This window comes from Rattus rattus, chromosome 2, assembly GCF_011064425.1.
Source record: "Rattus rattus isolate New Zealand chromosome 2, Rrattus_CSIRO_v1, whole genome shotgun sequence".
Taxonomy (NCBI): Eukaryota; Metazoa; Chordata; class Mammalia; order Rodentia; family Muridae; genus Rattus; species Rattus rattus.
Window position 1 is genome coordinate 35,099,021 of NC_046155.1, and position 24,035 is coordinate 35,123,055.

General features: G+C 44.1%; 1 protein-coding gene across 1 annotated transcript in view; it reads right to left on the reverse strand.

Moving 5' to 3' along the window:
- Positions 1-24,035, reverse strand: part of LOC116891119 (1-phosphatidylinositol 4,5-bisphosphate phosphodiesterase epsilon-1) — a 204,360-nt gene that overhangs the window by 99,519 nt on the left and 80,806 nt on the right. The window lies entirely within an intron of this gene.

The following is a 24,035-nucleotide window of genomic DNA, read 5'->3' on the forward strand; positions in this document are numbered from 1 at the left end:
AAGGCCTCACCCAGTCTTAGAAATAAGGCCCTCTAGAGGCAGGGCCGGGGAATCCTCATCTTCAGATAAACTCTCTGGTGATTCCCAGTTGCACCAGAGATTGAGAACGAGTACAGGTGCTCAGTGTCCTTTTTTAGCACCCTGGGGTGCTGAGTAGAGCTCAAGCACAGTGCCTATGACATAGTCTCATACTTCAAAACAGATGCTCTGGCTACCTCATCGTCCGAACTACCTGGGTCCACTTGGAAATAGAAAGAAGAAGCCAGAGGCAAGCAGCAAGGAGCAGGAGTGAGTATCACAGACATCTGAGGTGAACAGAGCTGCACCTGACCTCCAGTTCCACTTCTTCTTCAGGTCTCAGAGGTAAGCTGCCTAGCTACTCTGGGCCTCAGTTTCCTCCTCAGTAAAATGGGCACAAGAATCATCTCATAAAGTTACTGTGAGAGTGAAACGGCCTTTTGTGTGTAGAGAAGAACTGGATGGATGTTTTCTGGGTGACCATGGTAGCAGCTGCTGCTATGGCTACAATGAACCTTGTTATGTGAGTGATGGAGTGGCTGAATTCCAGATATAGACCTCAGAGACCCAGAAGAAAGAATTGCTAAGTCTCACGTCTTAACTACAGATCTTCTGGTTAGACCAGAAGAATGCGTGAGCACCGTGAACCGTTTCTAACAGGATAACTCTCAGGTTACCTCTTCTTTCCTTGTTAGGAATGGAATGCTAAAGTTATACATTACCTGAACTTACTCATTCAGATTCCTAGACCCAGCCATACCAGAAACTCTCCAACTACTCCATATATTAAAAAAAAATCTTCCTGGGGGTGGTTGAGCAGTTTTTAATTGAGTTGTGGTTAAAACACGACTGGAAACAAATCCTGACAAATCTTTTATGGTTTAAGGTAATTCTCCCTCTTCTAATAAATGCTTGCTATGCGCACCATGCTGGACCAGAGTAAACAGCACTAAAACTTGGAGACTTGCGGGAGAAAAATCACAAATAATGAATTAAACAATATTTCATTGGATTAGCGCAAGGTCCCATTTGCAGCATCTCTGGAAATCTGGTTTTTCTACCCACGTTGGGTCCCAGTTGACTTCCTGTGACGGTTTGAATGAAAATGGTACCCATGGGTCATATGGAGTGGCACTACTTGAAAGGATTAGAACTTGTGACCTTGTTGGTGTAGGCGTGGCCTTGTTGGAGGAAATATGTCAGAGTGGGCGTGTGGTGGAGCAGATGGAGGGAACTTTGAGATTACAGAAGCTCAAGCCAGGCCTAGTGGCTGTATTCTGCTACTTACTGAACCTGATGTTTCTCCATTTCTTCTCCAGTGCCACATCTGCCTTTGTGCCACCATGCTTCCTGTCATGAAGATAATGGACTAAACCTCTGAATTGTAAGCCATTAAATGCCTTCCTTCATAAGAGTTGCCTTGGCCATGGTGTCTCTTCACAGCAATAAGACTCTAAGATGCCTCCCAAGGCTGTTCACATCTCTGTGTCAACGTCATTCTTTTCACACATTTTTCATGGCTGTGCGCTTGTTGGAAACTGTTTGAGGCATTGGGCAGAAAGGACCGGACGGAACGGAAGAACCCCCAGGCTGCATATTTTTCCCTGGGACTCAGCCAGTTGTGTGTGCATGTCCATTTTCTCTGTACTGTTAACGTCCTAAAGGGTAAGAGCGCAGTTTGGCCACGTTCCTACTTCTAAAAGAATCTCTTGTCTGTAGTTAGCCAAGCACAGTGGTTTATCCCTGAATGCTTCAGCCATGAATTCCTTAAATACTGAGAAACTGGGTCTGCATCCACAGTTGCTCAGTGGTTTGATATCAGCTCCTGAGCATGTTCTGTCTGTGACACCCAAGCCTTGTTTATGATGAAGCAGGCTTGGGAGGATTCCCAGCAGCTATGAGGCAGCATTAGTCTTCCCTCTTACCACAGCCAGAAAGATTGAATAGGTCATTCAGTCTGAAGCTAATCATTGAAATGGACTTCAAGAATAAGACTCATCTCATGCATACCTTATTTTATAAAAGTATGTATTGATCAGAGCCGGGGCCTCATACATGTTAGGTTTTTGCTCTATCATGAAGCTACATCCCCAGAGCCTCTTCGGTTTTAAAGATCGTAATTATAAGAATAATATGTTAGATATGTTAGACATGTATTCATGAAAGACACAACATTTCTTCTATTTCTCCAGCCCTGCAAGCTGATACTGATATTGTTCCCATTTTAAGATGAGGAACCCAGTGTTCAGAATGGCTTCACAAGCATGACGTACAAACTAGGAAATAAACAAAATGAAAGATGTGTTTTTAAACTACTAGGCTCTGATACTTTCGTTCTTTCTTATAGGAATCAATGGTGAGTTATTTATAGCTTTGAACCTTGGAAAGCCATCCTGAGCTCATGGTTTAAAAAAATGCCCCTCATCAATGACTTTGGGGAGGCTACAAGGTCTGAGAAGTGCAGTTGGTTAGGTCTCATTCAGAAGCAGAATGGCGGTGTTCTGAAGGCACAGGGATTGTGGATACTTGGTCCTGCTGGTTGCTCGTTAATGATCTATTTAGTCACCCTTCTATCTCTGACCTCAAGAACAGAGCAGGGACTCCCCAAGTTCCAGAATCTTGAAGAGGAAAGAATGAGTGAGAGAAGGCGTGTGGGAGTGCAGCCTGCAACTTACTCCCAGAGTCATGACTCAAAGAGCTCAGGCTGGGTCTGTCATTGTCTCTCTTGGTTTATATATGAAAGAAAGAAAGAAAGAGAAGAGAGAGAGAGAGAGAGAGAGAGAGAGGAGAGGGAGGAGAGGAGGGGAGGGAGGGAGGAAAAGGGGAAAGAAAGGAAAGAAAGGAAGGAAGGAAGGAAGGAAGAAGGAAGGAAGGAAGGAAGGAAGGAAGGAAGGAAGGAAGAGCAGTTCAGTCACAGAGCTTGTCAAAGGTGGGGTCAGCCCAGGCAGGTTGCCCCAAGGGCTCCCCATGCTGGACTTTTACTGGTCTGAGTTGGTTCTTGAACTCTAGTGTTTTGTGGGTGCTGATCTTGAATCTCTTTGCTTCACCCTTCCCATAGATACGGTTCTTCACTCGGGTTTGCTCCTGCCTGCCACCTCTGCAGCCAGACTCAAGCATCCATTTGCTGTTCTGAATAGAGAAGAGTGAACGGGGAGGCCTCAAAACCCTCTCACACCCATCTTGTCTCCAGTCCCACTCTTTCACCTCCATCCTTCCATCCAGTAGGTTTCCAGGAGTCCAAATACCATCTCCTCTGGGAAGCCCACCCAGATTCACAGAGAGCTAAGAGGCCCTCTGTGCTAACATGACTTACTGCTGCATGGAGCTCATGACACATCATAGGAGATACCTGAAGGAGATACCTGAAGCAGGCTTACTTTGCTCATGTCCCCCAGCACAGGTCTGACAGGAGTGGGAGGTGCTCCCAAACATCTCACTTTGTGTTATTCATGAAGCATAGCAGTTGACTCTCTATTAATGTCTCAGAAGACAATACATACGCTTGGACAGACCGGAGCACTGGTAGATGTGGTACAAAAAGTAAGGCAAGGCTATTGACCCCAGACCTACCACAATCACCTGTCAGTTTGCTCTTTACCCCCAAAAAACTAGTATTGGGGGATACATCCAGGGAGTCAAGACAGAGGGCTGACAGATAATTTGGACCATCCTAGAGGATTCTATTTCTCTGAGATACTTTAGTTCTGGAGAATGAAGGTGGTGGAAGATGTCTCTCTCTCTCTTTTTTTTTTTCTGGAATGGCTTTGGCCCATTCATTCAAACGTCCCCTGGCCAAGTCTCTAGACTGGAGAAACTACTGGCCAGAGGTCAAATTTCCTGGGGAAGGGGAATGAGAAGGGCCAGGGGCTTTGGAGATGTGTTGTGAACAGGGAGCCCCGAAAGTCATTACATCATTTGGTCATTTGGTATGAAATATAAACTCTCAGCTTCTGCTGTGCAGATGTTGAGCAGGGAGCTGGGGGCTACGCCTCGACCAACACCCACAGTCAGAAGGGGGAGACAGAGGAACAAAACCGTCTGCACCTGTTGGCAGATGTTCCCCTCAGACAGATCTGTGGGAAGAAACTAAAGACACTGATGTTTCCCAGAGATCAATTATCCCCTGTCCCTGCTAGACATGGAGAAGAACAGTCAGCTCTTTCAGTACAGGTACACAAGGGGATTGGTCATACCAACCACTGGGGAGAACACACGTGATGAAGAGAATCCCAGCCTCTTTGCTTCTCTTCCCATGGGCGGAGAACCCGTGCAGGAGGTAGAACATTGTACTGAATGGCAAAGAACACAGCCCTCAGAGCCCAAACCAGAAAGGTTCATTTCTTTCTTTTTTTTTTTAAAGATTTTATTTATTTATTATATGTATGTAGGTAAGGACACTATCACTGTTTTCAGACACACCAGAAGAGGGCATCAGATCCATTACAGATGGTTGTGAGCCACCATGTGGTTGCTGGGAATTGAACTCAGGACCTCTGGAAGAGAGGTCAGTGCTCTTAACCGCTGAGCCATCTCTCCAGCCTCCAAAAAGTTCATTTCTTGGCTCCGCCTCTTATTATTTTTGTGACCTAGAGTGAGTTTTCTAACAACCCTGAGATCAAAATTCTTCACCTGGAAACTAGGCATAATCAAATGCCCTCTATTTTAATGGGCAGTAGTTAATAAAAAGATAGTATGTGAAAAGGGACCCAGGGCCCAGAGCCAAGTGCATTTCAATAAATGCCAACCGGTATTGATAATTAGAAATCATAAGTGGTTCCTTCTCTGCATTGTACACCTTATGGAACACTGAGACTTTTTTTTTAAATTACCACTGCAGATTCACTCCTCCCAAGATTAAGAGCCTCCAGGAGAATGAGTCTTCCTTTCTCTTAAAGAGGCTGGGAAGGAGAAAATAAAGGGAAGCAGGAAGAGGGGGAAAAAACCTTTATAAAAAGCCTACCAGTCAGGGCTGGGTAGATGGCTCAGTGGTTAAAGTGCTGTCACTCAAGCTTGAGGACCTGGGTTCGGATCCCCATGAACCCACATAAAAAAACCAGGGATTGGGATTACATGATTCTAACGCTAGTGATGGGGGTAGGGAGGAGTACAGACAGACAGACTCATTGGCCAGCCAGTCTAGCCTAATTGGTGGGTTTCACATTCAGTGAGACCCTGCCTCAAATAGTAAAGTTGGAGAGCTGGCTAGGTAGCTCAGTGGGTAAAGGCATTTGCTGCCAAGCCTGAAAACTTGAGTTTGATCCCTGGGACCCAAGTGATAGGAGAGAACTGACACCCACAAGTTGTCCCCTGACCTCTACAATAGTACCCTGGCACATAACTACACACATACACATATAAATAAACAAATGTGGGGCTTTTGGGGGGTATTAGTTTTTAAAGGTAAAGAATGACCAAGAAAAGACACCAGACATTAAAATCTGGCCACTGTGAATGAACACACACACACACACACACACACACACACACACACACACACACACACACGAGTGCATATAATGCAATTCTTCTCCCAACTCCCCAACTTAGATTCACTGTTGAAAGTTAAGCTTGATGGCTACCATATTAGTAATGTTCAGGGTGCAGTTGAAACTGAGGCCTCTTTCTCTCCCACCCTCCTATTCCTCCCCGCCTCTCTCATACACATATACACACAAAAATAAACTTGAAATTCCCCCATGTTCTCCTTGTAGTAGGTGCTTGGTGAATATCCCAGCAGCTGTTATCCCATCCTGCTCTGAGGACCCCAGACAGAAATAGGTCAGCAGTGTTCTGATGTAATGTTTCCCAAACTCTGCTCCGGGGCACATGCTCTACCAGATGTTCCACATTTTGTGGAGAAGTGTCTGCGGCCGTGTAAGTTCAGGAAACACTGGGATTAGAACAAGATTTTTTTCTGGCAAGATTTCTTGGAACCTTTAAGATGCTGAGGAGAACGATGAATCTTCAAGGAGGGGTTAGTTGTGTGTCCCCTGTTCCTGTGGCTATGTGATTTTTTTTTTCCTTCTAGGAGCTAGAAGAGCTTGGAATGTGGGCCTCTGTTCTCTCTGAGTACCTTTCACCTGGTGTGGACACAGCCCAGGGCGCCTGCCCACTGGCATTCTTAAAGATCTGATACCTGCATCTGGTGTCCTGAAAACATAATTTCTTCATCAGTAGAAAACTGCCTGGGGCGGGGTTAGCTGTAAGAGGTTGGGAAGTCAGGAAGGGCAGCATAGCCTTTTACGATTGGTGCTACAGATTCAGAATCAGTGTGTCACTGGGAAAAATTTTAAATCCAAGACACAAAGGAAGATATTCCTTATAATTCAAAGTGAGGAGGCTGAGGCACACAGGGTGCTGTCTTTCCGTAGTCAAGGCAACCATGAGGCAATTACACAGAAAATGGACCAGATCTTACCAGGGTCTATGATACAGCAACTACTCAGCGAGGGCTTTAGAATGCTGCAATTTAAAAAGGCTTAGATCTTCTCCTTTCCTTCCTTCCTTCCTTCTTTCCTCCCTCCCTCCCTCCCTTCTTTCCTTCTTTCCTTCCTTCCTTCCTTCCTTCCTTCTTTTCTTCTTGATAGATAAACAGGAAAAAGAAAAGTTAAGTGTCTTAAAAAGGTCACTCAGCAAGTGTCAGTGTTGGGCTAGGCTCCAGGTAGTCTGATTACTGAACATCTTATAAGTATAACCTGCTAGGTTTCTGTGTGAAGAAGCTCTGATGCACTTGCCCTCCCTCTGTGGGTCATCAAATGAAGGCTCAGCTGGGGAAGTGGTGCAGCGTGCCAGGAAGATCCGATGGCGAGAAAGGTGATGAGGGTTGGGAATGGCTGCAACTGCTACAGATAACCAACTTAAGTTAGTGGCAGTGCCTGGGCAAATGCCTAGCACAACGGGCAATACAAACCATGCCCTGCTCAGGACCTGCCAGGACACAGCTCTCAAAGGTCTGTTGGTGGTGGTGGTCAGCAGTGGTGGCAGTTGCTGGGGCTTCAACTTCTGCCTCTAGCTCCAGCTAGAGAGGAAGATCAGCTGTGCCCTCCAGACTGGGCTATGGAAGGAAGAGGGCCACGGATGGTGGAGGTAGGACAAAACTCTAGAAGGGAACTCCATGAACACCAGGAAAGAATTAATAATGCAGCCACCAATTGTCTAAGTACTCATGGCAGAGAGGGAAGTGACCAAAGGTTCCCCAGGCTTCCACAGGGGAGGGAGGCAGCAGCAAGAGACCCTGAGAACCTTCTGGTTAGGATCTGCTTTCAAGATGGGAGGGCACAGCTGTCAGCACCCACAGTGAATTAGGGGCTCTGTGGGCGCATTCAAGGTTAAGAGCTGCAGGGGTTCAAAGCCTTGGTCCTAAGGAGGCTGCCATGAGGTTCAGACCGAAGAGGAAGGGGATTTGTGTTGGAGACTGGGGCCATCAGCTGCAGGATTAAAAGGGATCAGTGGAAGCCCGCTTGTTCTCTGCAGGGCAGGCAGTCAGAGGTTAGAGGCTTGCTGACAGGCCCTGTGAAAGTGACAGATTGCCTGGGGCGGGGCAGTGCTGTCTACAATGACAACGGGAAGGTTTTATAGATCCTCCCAACAAAGTGTGAAGCAGCGAAACTCACAGCAAGCTTTCCCCTTAGAGGGGGGTAAACACCAGCCTCAGGGGTAGAGTATTTTATACCTGGTTCAGGCAGTCACTTTGAAGACATACGTTCAGGGAAATGTTTAGAGTTTAGATGACGGAAACAGACAGACAAACAAAAACAACATTGAAGTACTACAAGATGACATCAATTCAAAAAACAAACAAACAATGGAGGATTGCAGTTTTGGCTTGCTGACTTGGGCAGGGCAGATACTCTATACCAGGTGCAGCCGGGGATCCAATGGTGTTGGATCAGCTCTAGCGTTTGCTAAACACGCAATGCCTTTTCTTAGACTCCCTTCCTTGTAGATTATGAGTAGAGTAACAGGTTTAAAGGGAACAGCATGGATGCACTCTCTGTCCTTAAAAACCCAGGAAGAAGCTTAGCTAGTCTTGTTAATAATAGTAACTGTGTAGTCAAGAACTTCTAACTGGCATTTGGACCAGTGAGGCAGCCACCCGCCACGTGCTGTTCCTTTACATTCCTAAAGGACAACTTTCAAGCGACACATCACATATCCTCTGCTGGCTACGTAATGTCCCTCCCAAGCTCTCTGCTGGACAACATCATTTCTGTACTCAGGCATAGGACATGCCTACGTTATACTTAGCCCAGGTTTCAAATTCTACACTTTTTTATTTTTTCTTCCTGAAACCCGGAAAGAATCCAGTAGTAAAGAACAATGCTTTTAGGTCCGAGAGGCACCACAGGCAAATTTACAGGTGTAAAGAAGAAAACAAGAGTAAATTGTGCTATTGGTTGATGAGAATAAGGTGTATAAAACAAAAACTGTCTGAATATTGAATATTTTCATAAAAAGCTAACAAAGGAATGCCTTCCTCTTTCCTCCTATTTTTCTAAGCATTGGGCAATGGTAGTAAAGATGTAAATGTTTAGTTAAACACTCTGCAGAGACGAAACCGGTACTCATAGTTTTTTTTTTCTTTTCTTTTTCTTTTTTTGCCTCTAAACTACAAATAAGTAGACCCAGCCTTCTATTAAACATATCCAACACCTGCGGCGTATAAAATCTGGCCTAAATTTCCTAAAATCACTGGACCTGTCTAGTATTTTAATGATAAAAACCAGATGTTCTGGTTTACATGCCCTGGAAGAAAAGAAACATACAACCTTACAGCGAACACTCACCACTGTAAATCTGATTAAACTCCGTGCCAAACATGGATTGGAAGGAGAATGAGGTTTGAACAAACAATCCTTTAAAAAGTATTTTTTCAGAGCCACTTAAACGTCCTAGAAAACTCCTGAAATGGGAGCCAGCAATATTTACCTACGTTCCATGCCTGCGGTGCAGTATTAGCTTGGGGTCATGGACTAGCGCTCAAAGCGGGGAATCATGGCGGCATAATTAATATGCAGCTCTCTCGTCTGGGTTCTGAAGTCTGAGCAGAACGGCTTTGGAAGCTCTCACAAACGGCAGACCCATCTGGAGACCAGGGGTTCTTCAGCGTAGCACATGACCGAACCATTTGGGAAAGCTCTTGAGAATTACCCAAGTTCACACTCCACGCCGCAGTTTTGCGATCTAATGCTACAGATTGGGAGAAGGGAGTAGACACCGTCCCGGTACAGGTTTTCTGAGTTATTCTGATGAAGACAGGAAATCTGCGTGTGGGGCCTTGGACCTAGATGTGCACAGGAGTTCAAATGAGAACATGAGTCCTCAGAGAGTGGGATGTGGGCAGAGGAGTGGCCCTCATTTCCAGAGCTCCCACATGCTGCCACTTAGTAGCATTTTGTCCTCAGGTCTCTTTCTATCCTAAAGCTGCCATTGTCCCCTCAGTCTCATGTCCTGGTGGCATTTCAGAACCTTCAGGCCTTTCATCCTGTTGGATGGTTGTCTGCCTGTTCTGTCTGACATTCCTCATGACCAGGCATAGGTGATGTCCTGCTGTTGGGAAACTGGTGGATGAGAGGGTGCTCTGCTTACTGCATTGCCCCAGACAACACACGACAGAGGTCAGGTGACAGAGACCAACTTCAGTTGGGGATAGGAATCTTCATTACCTGATCGAATCTTCATAGACATCAATCTCTATGGTTTTGCAACTTATCATGTTCCACCTAATTAAAACGCAAGCCCCACAAGGGTCAGAATTTTGTTTGGCTATTACTACAGGACAAAACGACGCGCAGCGCCCTGTCAGCCTTTCTAGAGGAAGGACTGAATGAACAAACAGATGGTATTGCAAGCACTCCCTCAAAAAGCTACCGCAAGGGCTGGCTGGCTGCAGAACACAGGAAGAGTTTGTGTCCCATCAGGCTGGATCGGAAGAGTCATGCTTGGCAGCCTACCTGTGACATGTTATTCTACTTGACAGGGAACCAAAGGCACACTTGGGGCTGCTCACCTTGGAAAGGATCTAGGGGTGCTACCCTAACCAGAGCAAAGAGGTTTAAAGAAGGTCTGTTCCCTAGTTGAGGTGGCCAGGTAGCACCTACCACCAGACTCTTTCTGTGTCCTTTCTTTAGTTGTTCAGCCGTCTGTGGAAAACATCAAAGTGACAAGACTGACCATGCTTCATGTGCTAAGCAGGCATGATCATATTTCCATGCAATGGTCCTTAACTTCGTTCTCTTTCTTTGTCCCATTACCTGGCCCTGGATTTAAATTTCATCATAGAAAGTAATGTATGCTTACAAACAAACAAACAAACAAAAATCCAGCAATACAACATCTCGTACAGTAGGAAATGGAGTCTTCCCCATTCTCACCTTACTACGGGTTACCATAAAAATTCAGCTCTTTGGCTTCGAGGCAACCGTGGCCTGGGCACTGGAAAGCTGGTGGGAGGGAAGGCTTTTTTACAAATCTGGATTACTTTAACATGCAAAAGGGCTTGCCTGGAATATCAATATCAAACTCTCTGCACCGTATCACACTGGCTAATGCATATGGAAATCCAGGAAGATGCTCTAAGGTTCACACCAGGCATCCATTCCTTAGATTCTCCGGGCATCGCCCCTTGGCCAAGAAAGACTATCAGTGAACAGATACCTGGGCAGGTCTGTATGAGTGCATCCGAGTACTTAGTCTTGCTTTGAACACATCCTCTACTAAGGCTCAGTGTAAGACACAGCCCAAGGGAGATTCATGCTGCAAACACCTCTGCCTGGAAGACGCCACCCATGAGTCACAGGGCACACAACTCCAGGAGCTCTAGGTGGCATCGTGGATTCTCTGATGTGGCATGCAGTTGCCCCCTTTCTTCCCTTCCTTTTTTCCCCCTTCCTTTCCATCCCCTTCTTTTTTCCAATGATGAGAACATTAGCCATCATCATACTTTGTTTTGTTTTCAGGAAGCTCTGATCAACTTTGTAGTCAGGGACATTTATTTTCTTTTTTTCAAGATTCTAGCCCTTTCTACTCTATGACTTTTGAAAGCTTCCTTAAAGTACCTTTTCCGCCTTTGCGAGCAGAAGGAAACATAAATAAGACACCAACAGTTTGGTGTTGCCATTTTATTATTTAGAGGAAAGAAAAATAAGGGCCAGTAAAGCTCCCTTCGCTAAAGGGAAGAACAGCTGGTTCAGTGGAAGGACTTAGACAAAGATCTGAGGCTTCTTGTCCTTCCTGCTCCATGAAACTATTTCAAACCAGGGGCTAATAAGTCTTCTGCCTTCACGTGCTGTGACAAGTCACTAAGCTTGTTTTGCTCTTTGCTCTCTCTGTTCCTGGGGAGGGCAGCCAAATATGGGCCCAAATGCTCTTCCCTCGATCACCACCATTAACACAGAGGAAGGACAGCCCAGGAAGCAGAAAGACATACCCTCACGTCTTTATTTTATTCTGTTGCTTTTTGTCTGTTTGTTTTTGAAATGGAAACATCGTATCTATGTCAACAAGACAAACCTTGTATCCTGGTCCTTCCTTCAGTCTCCACGTCTTGTATGCTGGGATGAATCACCGCACTCAGGTTCTGAGAATCAAACCTAGAGCTTGCAGGCTAGGCGAATGCTCTACCGACTGAGCTGCACCCACAGCCTGTTTATATCTATGCACGTACGTTTATGGAGGCCCAGAGCTAGCGACTTAGCAAGTCCGAGTGGGGCTTTAGGTATAATTGTGATGCCATAGATCAAGCAGCTTTAGGAATTAAGGGGTTCCTTATGTTTACATTTTATTCCAGAAGTGTGGTATAGACTCATGGGAAACTAAGAGACAAAAAGTTTATTGCAACCAGAAAAACTCTATATCATATTTAGAGGCTAGGGTTCATAACTCAGTGCTACAGGTGTGTTTAGCATGTGTGAAACTCTGGGTTCAACCTCTAGAACCACAAACACATGAACACAATGGTAGGTTAGACCATTCATGTTTAGTTGTATAGAAAAATATGTCAAATGTTAAAGGAGTCTAGGGACATGCTGACATAGATAAATATTCAGGATGGACTGATAGGAACTTATGATGTGCTACCTATAGAAAAGAGGCTCACAGTTGGGAGCAGGGTATGTGACAGAGCCATAATCCACCTGGTGTCACTCTGTACAGGAGCTCTGGAGGCGCCCATACTCCCCTGGCTCCAATAATTGCTTTGTCATTGACCAGATATGTCTGGTGAGTTCTTGAGCTTCAATGACCCGTTTGTAATATGGGAAGAACTCCAGCTAGGACTGTGAGGAGAATGTGGCAGGGTTTCACAGAGCAATGGAGCACGCAGCCCAGTGCTAGCTCTGAGCATCCAACAATTTGCTGTCAGTTGGTTGTGAGTGGAGTTAGTGCCGCTGTTGTAGACAGTTAAACCTATTTAATTTTACCAACTAGGCAAGAATCACAAAGAGAAACCTGAAGGATGACGGAGACAGATGTGACTCTGTGAGTTGGGCTGCTTTGGAGGTGAGGAGGTTTCAGCCTGCCGCCCAGATGGGACAGTAGCCATCAAACAAGCCAGTGGATGAATGCCACAACTGCCTACTTCTGCTGTGCCTACACTGACTTTCCTCACAAGGAAAAAGTTCCTCCAGGCTTTCCTCACAAGGTCACCAAGCATAAATGGCCAGCTGAGCACAGACTTGGCCACATGACCTAGAGGAACACTGGGTGCAGATTCCAAGTGCCATCCAGGAGAAGAAACTGAACAAGAGGGGTGTGAGGTGGACTGTGGGAGAGCCCCAGCTTCTACAGGATGGTGGTGGTGGAGTTCTTAACTCAGGCTGACACAGACCCCTCTAGATCTGAATGTAACACATGTTGTCAAAATCTTTCTTATAGGAAGCTCAGTAGAAAGCAATGGATGGATATTTCGTTACATTAGGCTGTGATGGTATCACTTAGATCTTGCCCAGCAGGGTCAGAGTGCTTGCCACCATCAGAAGTTAAGTTGATAAAGGGTTCAGGCGTTTACTGTGTAGACCAGTTCTACACACAACAGTTGTATTAGACAACCATTAAACAGTCATATTAAGCAACGTTTATAAGTTGGTGTTATTTGCTGTAATTCATTAAGGTGAAAGGGAAAAGTAAGTAACATCTGAAACAAGCTAAAGCTGGATTTTCTCTTTAACTTGGCAGAAGGACAAACCTTTGGTTTCGGGCCTGATGTTTGAAATGGTGATCTCCTGTCTTTAAAAAAAATATTCCTCTGTATTTCTTTCACTTTTAGAAACAGACAAACCCTTTGATACCTACAATCATCTTTTTCTTTGTGTATCTCAGTGAGAAGCAATAAAATGTTCATAATAAATACTTCATGTAAGGCTCAGTACGTTCAAATCCCAACGGACTTCAACAAACATATCTTGTCAAAACTTTCAAGATTAAACTGAAATTCCTCAGAGGGGATTTTTCAGTGGGGTAAAATGTTCAAAATAAAGGGTTTTTCTATTTCCCTTTATTTTATACTCTAGGCTATACCCAATTCCTGGCTTTGCTTCGTTCGATTGCTCCAGCTTTGGCCTCGGGGAGCTCTGTCAGCTGTCTGCTTTGTCTCTTTAGTATTCCACCAGTGTGTTTCAGTGTGAGCACTTCCTTACTGCCTGCTCCGTCCAGAGGCTCCAGGCCCATTCTAAATCTCATGTGTCTCAGTACCAGATTCAGCTTTTCTTAGGAGCTTGGGTTCCTTATATTAGAGAATGGTATTAGGAACCAAGACTTGGCTAGGTGTGCCCATTGTCCTCAAATGTTAGCTGTTTCTACGCCTTCTTGGATCCATACATAACACTAAAAGATTGACAGGCGTTTCTAAATGCCACTATCTCTATGATATACTAAATAAGAATTCATTACGATGCAAAGGAACCGGCTTCCAGCTGGCTTACTTCTTCCGTGATTCTGGCTCTACAATGGGAAAAGTAAAATTTCTAATTTGGAAAAGGTTGAAATTGGATCTTTAGTCCTGTTTCCTTACCCACGCCTCCCACCACACCACAGCCACCCATGTTGGACAGCCTCCTACCGGCATGGAACGAGCATTCTAGGTGCCCGTCCCAGAGGAGGCAGCCTGGGGACGGCTGCACTGGTGTCTCTGTAACACGTCATACCGTCTATTGTGCTGACTCCATTCCTGCTAACATCCCTCACCCAGGCCCTTCTTCCTTTACAAAACAGATTCACACTTGATGATTTATGTCTTGGCCACATATGTTTCTGTAAAAGTTCAAAAACAGGAGCCAACACAAACTCCTGAACGCGACAAACCCACTTGCTGCTTTAGCCTTGGGATAACTCTCACTTTGCCGAGATGTGGGAGGGGGAGGGTATAGTGGAGCACTTAGCTTTTGTGGGAACCACGTATCGCAGAACCTATCGTATACAGTGTTCAGTTGGTAATAGCGATTTACAGTTTGGCAAGCACTTCTGCATATGCTGGGTCGTGTTTTAAAAGTGCCTTCATAATATTAAGGTTAATAACAGCCGCAGAATCTGAGGTTTGTAACAGCAGACAGTGCTTCTGGGAGGGTAACGAATGTATCACTCACTATTGCCCGGTTGTCACCTGACATAGCACCGCATAATACCCAAGAGAGATGAAGAGCTGCATTTGTCTGTTTCAAAATGTTTCTGGTGGCTTAATCATAAAGAACATGAAAAATAAGCCACATGACTTCCCACTGGTAAATGGATAAACAGTGGCAGGGCCATACAATAGAATGCTCCTCAAATGCTATTAAATTATTGATACATGTGATAGCTCAGAGGGAGTTCCAAAGCATCGTGCAGGATGGAAAGAGCCCGCTGTGATGATGTTTGTCTGCCCTTTGAGAAAAGGCCAAAAGATGAAGAGAGAAATGGGAATGAGCTGCAGAGGGATGTTCAAAATGACCGGACATTCTCCATCTTGATTATGGTGGTCATTACCCAACAATATCAACCACCAGGACTAAGCATGGGGATACCAATGGAGGAGTTAGAGAAAGGACTGAAGGAGCTGAGGGGGCTTGCAACCTCATAGGAAGAACAACAATATCAACCAACCAGAGCTCCCAGGGACTAAACCACTAACCAAAAAGCACACATGGAGGGACCCATGACTCTAGCCACCTATGTAGCAGAGGATGGCATTGCCCAGCAGCAACAGGAGAAGAAGCCCTTGGTCCGTGAAAGCTCATTTCCCCAGTGTAGGGGAATGCCAGGGTGTTGAGGAGGGAGTGGATCAGTGGGAGTGAGAGTATCTTCACAGAAGCAGGGGGAGGGAAAATGAGAGAGGGGGGAACCAGGAAAGGGGATAACATTTGAAATGTAAATACATAAAATATCTAATAAAAAAATAAAAGCAAAAAAAAAAAAACCCTCAAAATACAGGGCTGAAGAGATGATCCAATGGCTGAGACCCTATAGAATATGTACTGATCCTGCAGGGAATCGGAGTTTGGTTCCCAGCACCCGTGTCAGGTAGCTACAGCTGCCTGTAACTTCAACTTCATCACAAACCTCACAGAAACACCTTTTTGCCTGCAGCCTGTTGTTCACTAAGAGAATTTCATGTGGTGTATTATCATGCTTTCAGCTTCTGTTTTTTGATCATAGCAAGCCTGTGAGGAACCAGAGCAGCCTCACTGGAGGCCATACGCTCTGGGTCAGCCGTCTATTCCTTCTTTAGACGTGCTCACCACTGGAGCAGGAGACGACCATTTAGAAAAACAGGCAGGTAAAGGAGATAACATATCATGTTCTTGGTATATCTCTAAGAGGTGTTTTAAGTCATGTTATCAACTACGTTTTCAGCTTCCAATCCATGATGAACATAGATATAATCTGCTGAGGTTTTGTTTGCTTGCTTGCTTGTTTTTTTTCAATTTTTTTTTTAAACATTTGAAGGGAGGTGTGGAGGAAGGCTGTTGAGGAATCTTTCAGTCCAGTTTCTACATCCTACAGATCTAGCTACGGGCAGTAGAACCAATGCCGATAGTGCAACGTGTTTTCAATCATTCAGAGAGCCCACAGAAGTGTGTCCAGTTTCTCAACGTGTGGTCTTTGTTTCTCCCAAACCTTGATGGCTTCTATGGAAACTTAGCCAACTACCCAGGGCTGGTGAAGTCATTCATATTGGTGGAGAACATCCAACCACCACTTGACAAAACCAGCATAATCCCTGACTGCATTCTAAATATCTGTCCTTATACCCACAGAGAAGTGTGGTCCTCACCCTCAACCTAGAAAACTTCTCTTTGCAACAGATGGAGACCATTACAGAAAACCACAACCAAACACAATTCAGAGTTGTAGAGTCCATTCCCAATGGCTACACTTAGAAAACAATTCCTACACTTAAGTCTCAGGGAAGATGGGGAGGAAAGATTCTAAGAGCAGAGAATCATGGAGTTTGCTGTGAGCTTGTGTCTATCAGGAAAGCCAGAAGTTATACCCATGAGGTCTCACCAACATGACAGGCTAAACATGAATGGAACAAGGACAACACCAGTAGACGTGCTAAAATGGATGCAAGAAAGTCTGTTAGGCTTCTACTCTACAAACACATACACACACACACACACACACACACACACACACAAGCAAGAAAGGGAATACAGGAAGGTTTGGGAGAAGGACGGAACTATCTGATTCTATTATAGTCTTAAAAAATAAAATAATTATAAAAATCTTGATGGCTTCTCTATGACAAAGGTATCAAGATTCTTAAAGTGTGACAGCATTTGAAGCAAGGAATTTTTTTCTTGCTCGTTCTAAAAGTAAGTGACCTAGAGGTGCTTTTTAGATTTATTATTTTCCTTGTTAGCCATTTAATGAGTGCTTGACTGTGGGTGAGTCACTTCAAAATACATTTCCTTAAACTTCTTTGAGGTCCTCACGGCATCCCTATATCCTAGATAGATGCAGTTTGGGCCATTTTACAGATGCACACTGGTTAGCAAAGTTCCTGGCAGACAGTGGTGAACCTGGAATTTGAATGCAAATCTCTCAACCATCGCTCTCGTCTGAGGCTCCCGATGTCCTGTACAATATGAGGAGACTGTGAAGCCTCTGCCATCCCCCACAGAGTTCGGCAGAGAGACATCAAGGCTGATCTGTGAGAAGACCTTGAACAGAGGAGGAGACAAGACACAGATCTTGTGGCAACAACTGCCAAATGTGGGTAACATGCAGGAATGCCACTGGGTCTCCTGTAAGGACCCACTAAAAGGTTAAGGCCACAGAGTTATCTTAGATGGCTACCATGGAGACAAAGAATAAATGCTAAAATGAGATGGATGGAGCTGTTTCTTAACAACTGTCGAATGATCAATCACCCCAGAAAAGGGTAGTCTAACCTGTGAGCCAAAGCATGCTAGCTGTTTCTGTGTGGATTTTATTAACAGAGTAGCTGCTTCTCCCATTGGCACAGATAACCAAACGTTACTTGCATTTAACCACCTCCCGAGTCTCTTGTCTCGTGTAAAGAGCCATGACTAAGCTCCTGTGTATGATGTGTCATTCAGTCCTGAATACCATTACACTTCAAAAACATGAGAAACAAGTATTTTGTGACTGTTATGTGATGTTGATAAAAACCACACTATAAAATAGTGTTTTAAAAGCCAACATCGTACAAGAGTTTCAGTAGATTTAGGTCGGTCGCTTGCCTCCCTCAGTGGTTGGGGAGTGAGCAATCCACAGAGCGTCCCAGCAGGGAAACCTCCGTGTGTTTGTGTGACTGACTGCAGTGAGTGTCAGCTAACATACTTGCAGGAGTAGACTTCAGAGGAAAGGCTCTGACAAGGTGGTTAAACCCAGTGGAGACAGAAGAGGACGGTTGATCATGTATCTGAGCAATGTCATTTTGAAATGCGTCTTGGCCCCCAGAGTATAAATATACTTCAGTATTTTTGTTAGGATTGCCAGAGTACACGCAAGTGCTCATTCTCTTTGGCCAACAAAAGCATGACTTTATGTGCAAAAATCTTCTGCACATTTATAAACAAGAACATTTAGAAACTCCCCCTCTTGCTGAGAGATGTGACAACAGATAGGTTTAGCTGGGCTGTAAACTAAAGCAAATATAATGAGTACTCTCTGCTCATTAAGAAGAGAAAAGACTTACCTGGTTTTTTTTCTGCCCCCGATTAACTTAGGGCATTCTACCCTACTCTCCAGACACCTTCCTGGACTGCAAAGGCACCCGCTTACTCCACCTTCCCCATGCTCTATATTTCCTCTCCACAACAAGCTACTTTTCCAGTATTGCAGTCTGCTTTGATGGTGACAATGATCTCTTACTATGACAGCTAGTAATCATCTAGATTAGGTTGAGTGGTTAGGGCATGTCTGTGGGGAATTCCTTTGATTGTTAATTACCCAGCCTACTGTGGGCAGCACCATTCCCCAGGCTTGGCTCCACAGTGTATAGAAGTGAAGAAAACCTGCTGAGCAAACAAACAAGCAGCAGGGATGGATGCATTTGTTTTTCTCTGCTCATGACCACGGTGTGATCAGCTGTCTCAAAGTCTTGCCTTCGTGATTTTTTTGTTATGATGGATGACAACTTAGAAATGAAAGCTGCTGCATAAATCTTTTCGTACAATGCTGCTTTTTCTTTAAGATATCTGTCACAGCAAGAGGAACGAATTGAGAACATCTATCCAAAAGTCAAAAACCTTCCTCCCTCCCAGAATCTTACACTTGTAAAAAGACCACACTTTTGGGCTTGGGTCATATTTTTCTTTGAAAGGATGCTTAGCAAGAATTTTAGATTTGCAAACCATCTGGGTTTTTTTGCAAGTGTTCCCTTCTACCATTGCAGTATGAATAACAGAGGAACAAGTAAGCACATTTTCATCCCTGTAAGATTTTATTTCTGGGTAATATCATTTTGGATTATCATAGTCTTTACCTGTCTCAAAAATGGACTTTTTGATTGAAAGTTTTGAGGCTCTCATACAGGAATATTGTGTTTACATCATTGCCAACCTTCCTTTCCCCCCAAGTTCCTTTGTTTCCCATCACCCCCTCTCAAAACCTGTTTTTGGCTCATAGGATGCACAGAAACAGGCTGTGGAATGGATTTGGTTTGATCTAGGACAAACTTCTAATCCAAGTCATGAGTTTAATCCCAGCTTTGCAGCCAGTCATCTGGACTCCAGAAACCTCCAGTTTAAGAAGCTCATACCTCCGTAGGCTGCTTGTTCTAAGGTGGAATGGTCAGCTTTTCCAGCCAAAGTCACAAACAATTCAACTTCATCTCCATGCCCAACCTTCAAAGGCTGAAATGTATCCACCTTGCCTAGGAGCTGCACATCCAAGCAAATTTGCCCCTACCTTTCTTCTTCCTTCTCTCGTTCCCTCCCTTTCCTTCTTTCCTTTCTATTCATGACAGGGGTTCATGTAACCCAGGCTGGCCTAGAACTCAATATGTACCTGAGGATGGCCTTGAACTACCCTTGCCTCCAAAGTACTGGGATCAGAGAGACAAATCACATGTGTCCTGTTCCTTTGCCTGTTGTATACAAGAAGTCTGTGTGAGAGTGTGCTATGTCTATGGATGTCTCTGTGTATGTGTGTGTGTGTGTGTGTGTGTGTGTGTGTCCCTATGTTTGTGCGTGTGCATGCCTGTTTTTGTGTATGTCTGTGTATGTGTGTGTGTGTTCTCTGGTGTAATCTGTAGAAATCCTCCTGCAAACACTATCTCAGGATACACCTCAGGTGTGCCAGTCTGAAGGTGAAGAGAGCAAATCCTGTGGCAGCCTGTGATCAGCTAGCCATTCTGAACGCATCCCTCAGCCCCAGTATGCCATTCACAGTTTGTAATTTCTTCCTGTCTCTGTTCCCATCACTCAGTCTGATTCTCTCCCGAGGCCCATGTTCCTCTACTCACTGCATCTTTTGTTATCTACCGTGGCAGTAGGTGGAACCAAAGCCTTCCATTGAAGCCTGTGATCTCTCTTGCACTTGATGTCTCAAAGGACAGATTGATTCCCCTGGCTCATACAGCCCTTCTAGAGGGCAGACTCTACAATCACATCTGCCCAAGTCTAGCACGAGATCTCCAGGCTCATAATCTCTGCAGATGCCACTCTTTACAAACACTGTAAAACCCGTAGTCCCCACCCTCTCAGGATGATAGTGATGGCAACAACATTCATGACAACAGAGACAACATATTCTATTGATTGAGCACCTATGTGTGTGGGGCCTATCCTAAACTAACGATTCATTTTCTTACTAAACTTTTGCAATCACTGACTATGAGGAAACTACTCAGCCCTACCTCACAGATGGTGGAATAAACTCAGATAAATGTTCAAAGGCCCTGCTAATAATTAAAGAAGGAGCAGAATTTAAACGTGTAGTTGTTTTTATATTATTATTATTATTATTACTATTACTACTACTACTATTATTATTATTATTATTACATTACAAGGTATATTTTGTAGCTATCTAATTGATGTCACACACATCCCACTTATCCCAAATGTCCTGGGTAGAAAGCCTGAGTCAGTCTTGCATCCCCTGCCATCCGGCCTCGCTACTCAATCAGCCACTGGAGCACTGGAATTCTTCGTTCTACACATCTAAGACTATTTTCTCCACTTACTCTGCTATCACCCCAGCATCTCCTTATCGCTTTCAAATTGTGGTTACTCTCTTCTGCTAGGTCTTCCTGCATTCAATTCTTCCTTCAATCTACCATGTGCTTCCTGCCTGGCAAATTTGAACAAGTCAGATTCTTCACCTGACATGCCTTCCCCCCTATATTCCTCTGGTTAGTGTTCAGCCATTTCCAACCTGGACCCCTCATCCTGGGGTGAGGAGGTGTGTCCTTCAACTATTGGGCACTTTGAATACTTCATGCATGCATCTCTTGCTGATTAATTTTGTTGCTGTTGTTGTTGTTTTGGTAGTTTTAAGAAATGTGTTCTATAGGGCGTGAGAAAGACCAGAAATAATATACTCGGTTAACACATGTATATGAAATGCTTATAAATTCAAAGCATCTTTGTTAGGACTGAACGTCACTCAGTTGACAGAGCTTGCCTAGTATATATAATATCCTGAACTATAGATGCCCAGGAACAGAAAAAGAAGGTCTTTCTTGCTGTGCATCTTTACCGTGGATTGGATTGTCTGAGTCATGGTGGCTGGGGGCACCTGAGAAGGGAAAGAATAATCTACAGGCTGAGTTATTGAAAAATGTCTTGGCTGCATCCAGTCCAAGACCGGTCTGCACGCTTTTTGTTCCTACCCTAATGATGTACACGTGATTTTACTGTCTGTATCATTTTCGAAGCGTGAGGAGTGACGAGAAGGAACGAAGCTCACAGTTGCCTGTGGCAGACAAAATCTGAACAATGGAACAATGGGAGTCAGAGCTTGCTTCGTAAGCTCAGAAGAGCGACTCATGAGTCAGGACAAGAGGGTTGCAGACCTCACTATCCTTGGCATCTGTCCTGCTCTGACCTCCCGTGGAATACTCTGCCTTCTCCCTGTTACTTCCCAACTTCTCAAGGGAACTGTAGGCAGGCTGCTTTGGTGAGCAAGGCCTCAAGGCCTAGAGCAAATGGCAGAGTCTTCATGTGCACCGACGACATAACAATGGGGCGGGGGAACCAACCAACAACTTCCTCCTCAGTCTTCGCTCAGAGTGTGGCTTATGCATTAGGCCACAGAATACATGCAAACATCCCACAGGACTTATGCTGGAAGACCAAACCCTGATCTCACCGGGTCACTCTTAAAATATTCAAACAAACAGCACTTTGTGCTCTCATCTCTGTACCCAGGGCCTTCTAGGACACATTTATTTTTTTAAGATACCATATTATATGCATGCAAAGAGTTTGAACTTCGATATCAACAAAAGTCTGAGTTTCCCTTGGCCTAGAGACTTCGAGGCTGTGCAGCATTAGGCAAATTATGTCACACTTCTGAACCTCAGCGTTCTTATTTTCAAAATAGGGTGTGGTTAAAATTAGTTGTCAACCTGAATGGATTAAGGCATGACTAGGACGAAGGGGGTAAACATCACTGTGGACGTGTCCTTGGTGGCTGTGTCTATCTCTTCTCTGTTTCCTGGCTACCACGGTATGAACTGGTCTGTCCTACCTCCCTGCAAAGATATATTTAAGCCTCTGAAACTGGGTCAAAACAAATCTGGTCTTAGGTTGTTCTCGTCAGGCATTTTATCCCATTGATAGAAAAGAGCAACACACAATGATCCCCTCTCTTCAGTGTTGTGTGAACACTAGATGTGATAAAAGAACATGAAGTGTTCATAAGTCTGTATATACATATAAAGTTTAAATGACGTTTTCTCACTTAGGCAGATCATGCTCCCTTAAGAGCCAAAGATCATCTAACGAGACCCCTGATCTCAGGCCTGAGAAGTCCTCCTTTGAAGTCAGGGTTGTCCAAGAGATTCCCAAATCATTACAGTCTATTGTTATTGCCCTTGGTAGAGAGAGAGAGAGAGAGAGAGAGAGAGAGAGAGAGAGAGAGAGAGAGAGAGAGAACTCATATTGATAAAGACACTATATACTTCAGAAGCAAGGTCGAGATGCCCTTGAGCTAGAACTGACCCAAAAGCCTGCTCTCTAAGGACCAGGTTTCACAGTATCAGATGGTGTCGTGGAAGCTTCCAAAGTCGGGCAGCAACCAATAGTCCTACTCTGCTCTGACGTCCATGAATCACAACAGTGACACCCTTGATGGTAATCAACAGCTCTTTAGTTGGACCTAAGACAAGGGAGAAATCATGCCTGGCACTGGAACCTACCCAACTATCCAGGGTTATTGAAGTCGAGAATCTTGGAGGAGAACCCACAAACCACCACTTTACTAAGCCAGCATAATCCTTAACAACACTCCATTTTTCTTATACCCACAGATAAGTATAACCCTCACCTCTTGTTAAAAAACAAAATAAAACAACAACAAAAATCTCTTTGCAACGGAGACCATTACAGAAAACCACAAACAATCAATCATGGCTACATTTACAAAACAACTCATGCGCCTACGGCTCAGAAAATATTGCAGAAGAGGGGACAGAAAGATTTTAAGAGCCAAAGAATTTTAAAAGCCAGAGGACCAGAGAGTTTTCTTGAGATTGTGTCATGGTAATGTCAGAAGTTACACATAAAGTCTTACCAATATGATGCTTAAATATGAGTTCAGCAAAGACAACATCAATATACATGCTAAAGTGATGGGGAAAGTCCATGAGGTCTCAGGCCTCAACCCTACATAAAGAACTGTGGGCAACTAAGGAATGCTGAGAGCCAGAGAAATGCTCTCCCCCAGGAAGAGCACACCATTTGGTTATCCAGTATCAAAAAGTCAGTCCTGGAAACATGAATTTGCAAGAAGCGTGAAAGGGTATGTGGGAGTGTTTGGAAGGGAAAAAAGGAAGGGAAAATTATATATATATATATATACATATATATATATGTGTGTATGTGTGTATACATATATATGTGTGTATATATATACATATATGTATATATATTAAAAATAACAACATGTTTATCTGTTGTTGACTCAGTACAAGGCACAGAACCATCTGCAATTCCATCACTACTTTCTCCATAATCATCATTGGAAAATTGATGAAGAGACTACGTGGTAAGCCAATGATACAATACTTGTCTCTCATGGATGATGTTTGTCTCTGGTACTCCTCAAAACATACATATTATAATTCAGGAAAATGAATGCAACTGAAGATAATTATATTAATTGAATTATACCAGTCTCAGAGAGACAAGTAAGTATTTTTCCTCATTTGTGGTTCCTAGATTTTATGGAAATACATGAAACAATATAAGTATATATGTCAGGTAAGTAAGAGTGAAAGTGTTTGAGGGAACAAAGAGGAAAGGGACAAGAGGAAGGCTAAGGGATTACATGGTATATGCTCAACATATAATAGATATGTCTGTAAAATATTCTTATATAATAGTACTACATACAAGGAAAAATTT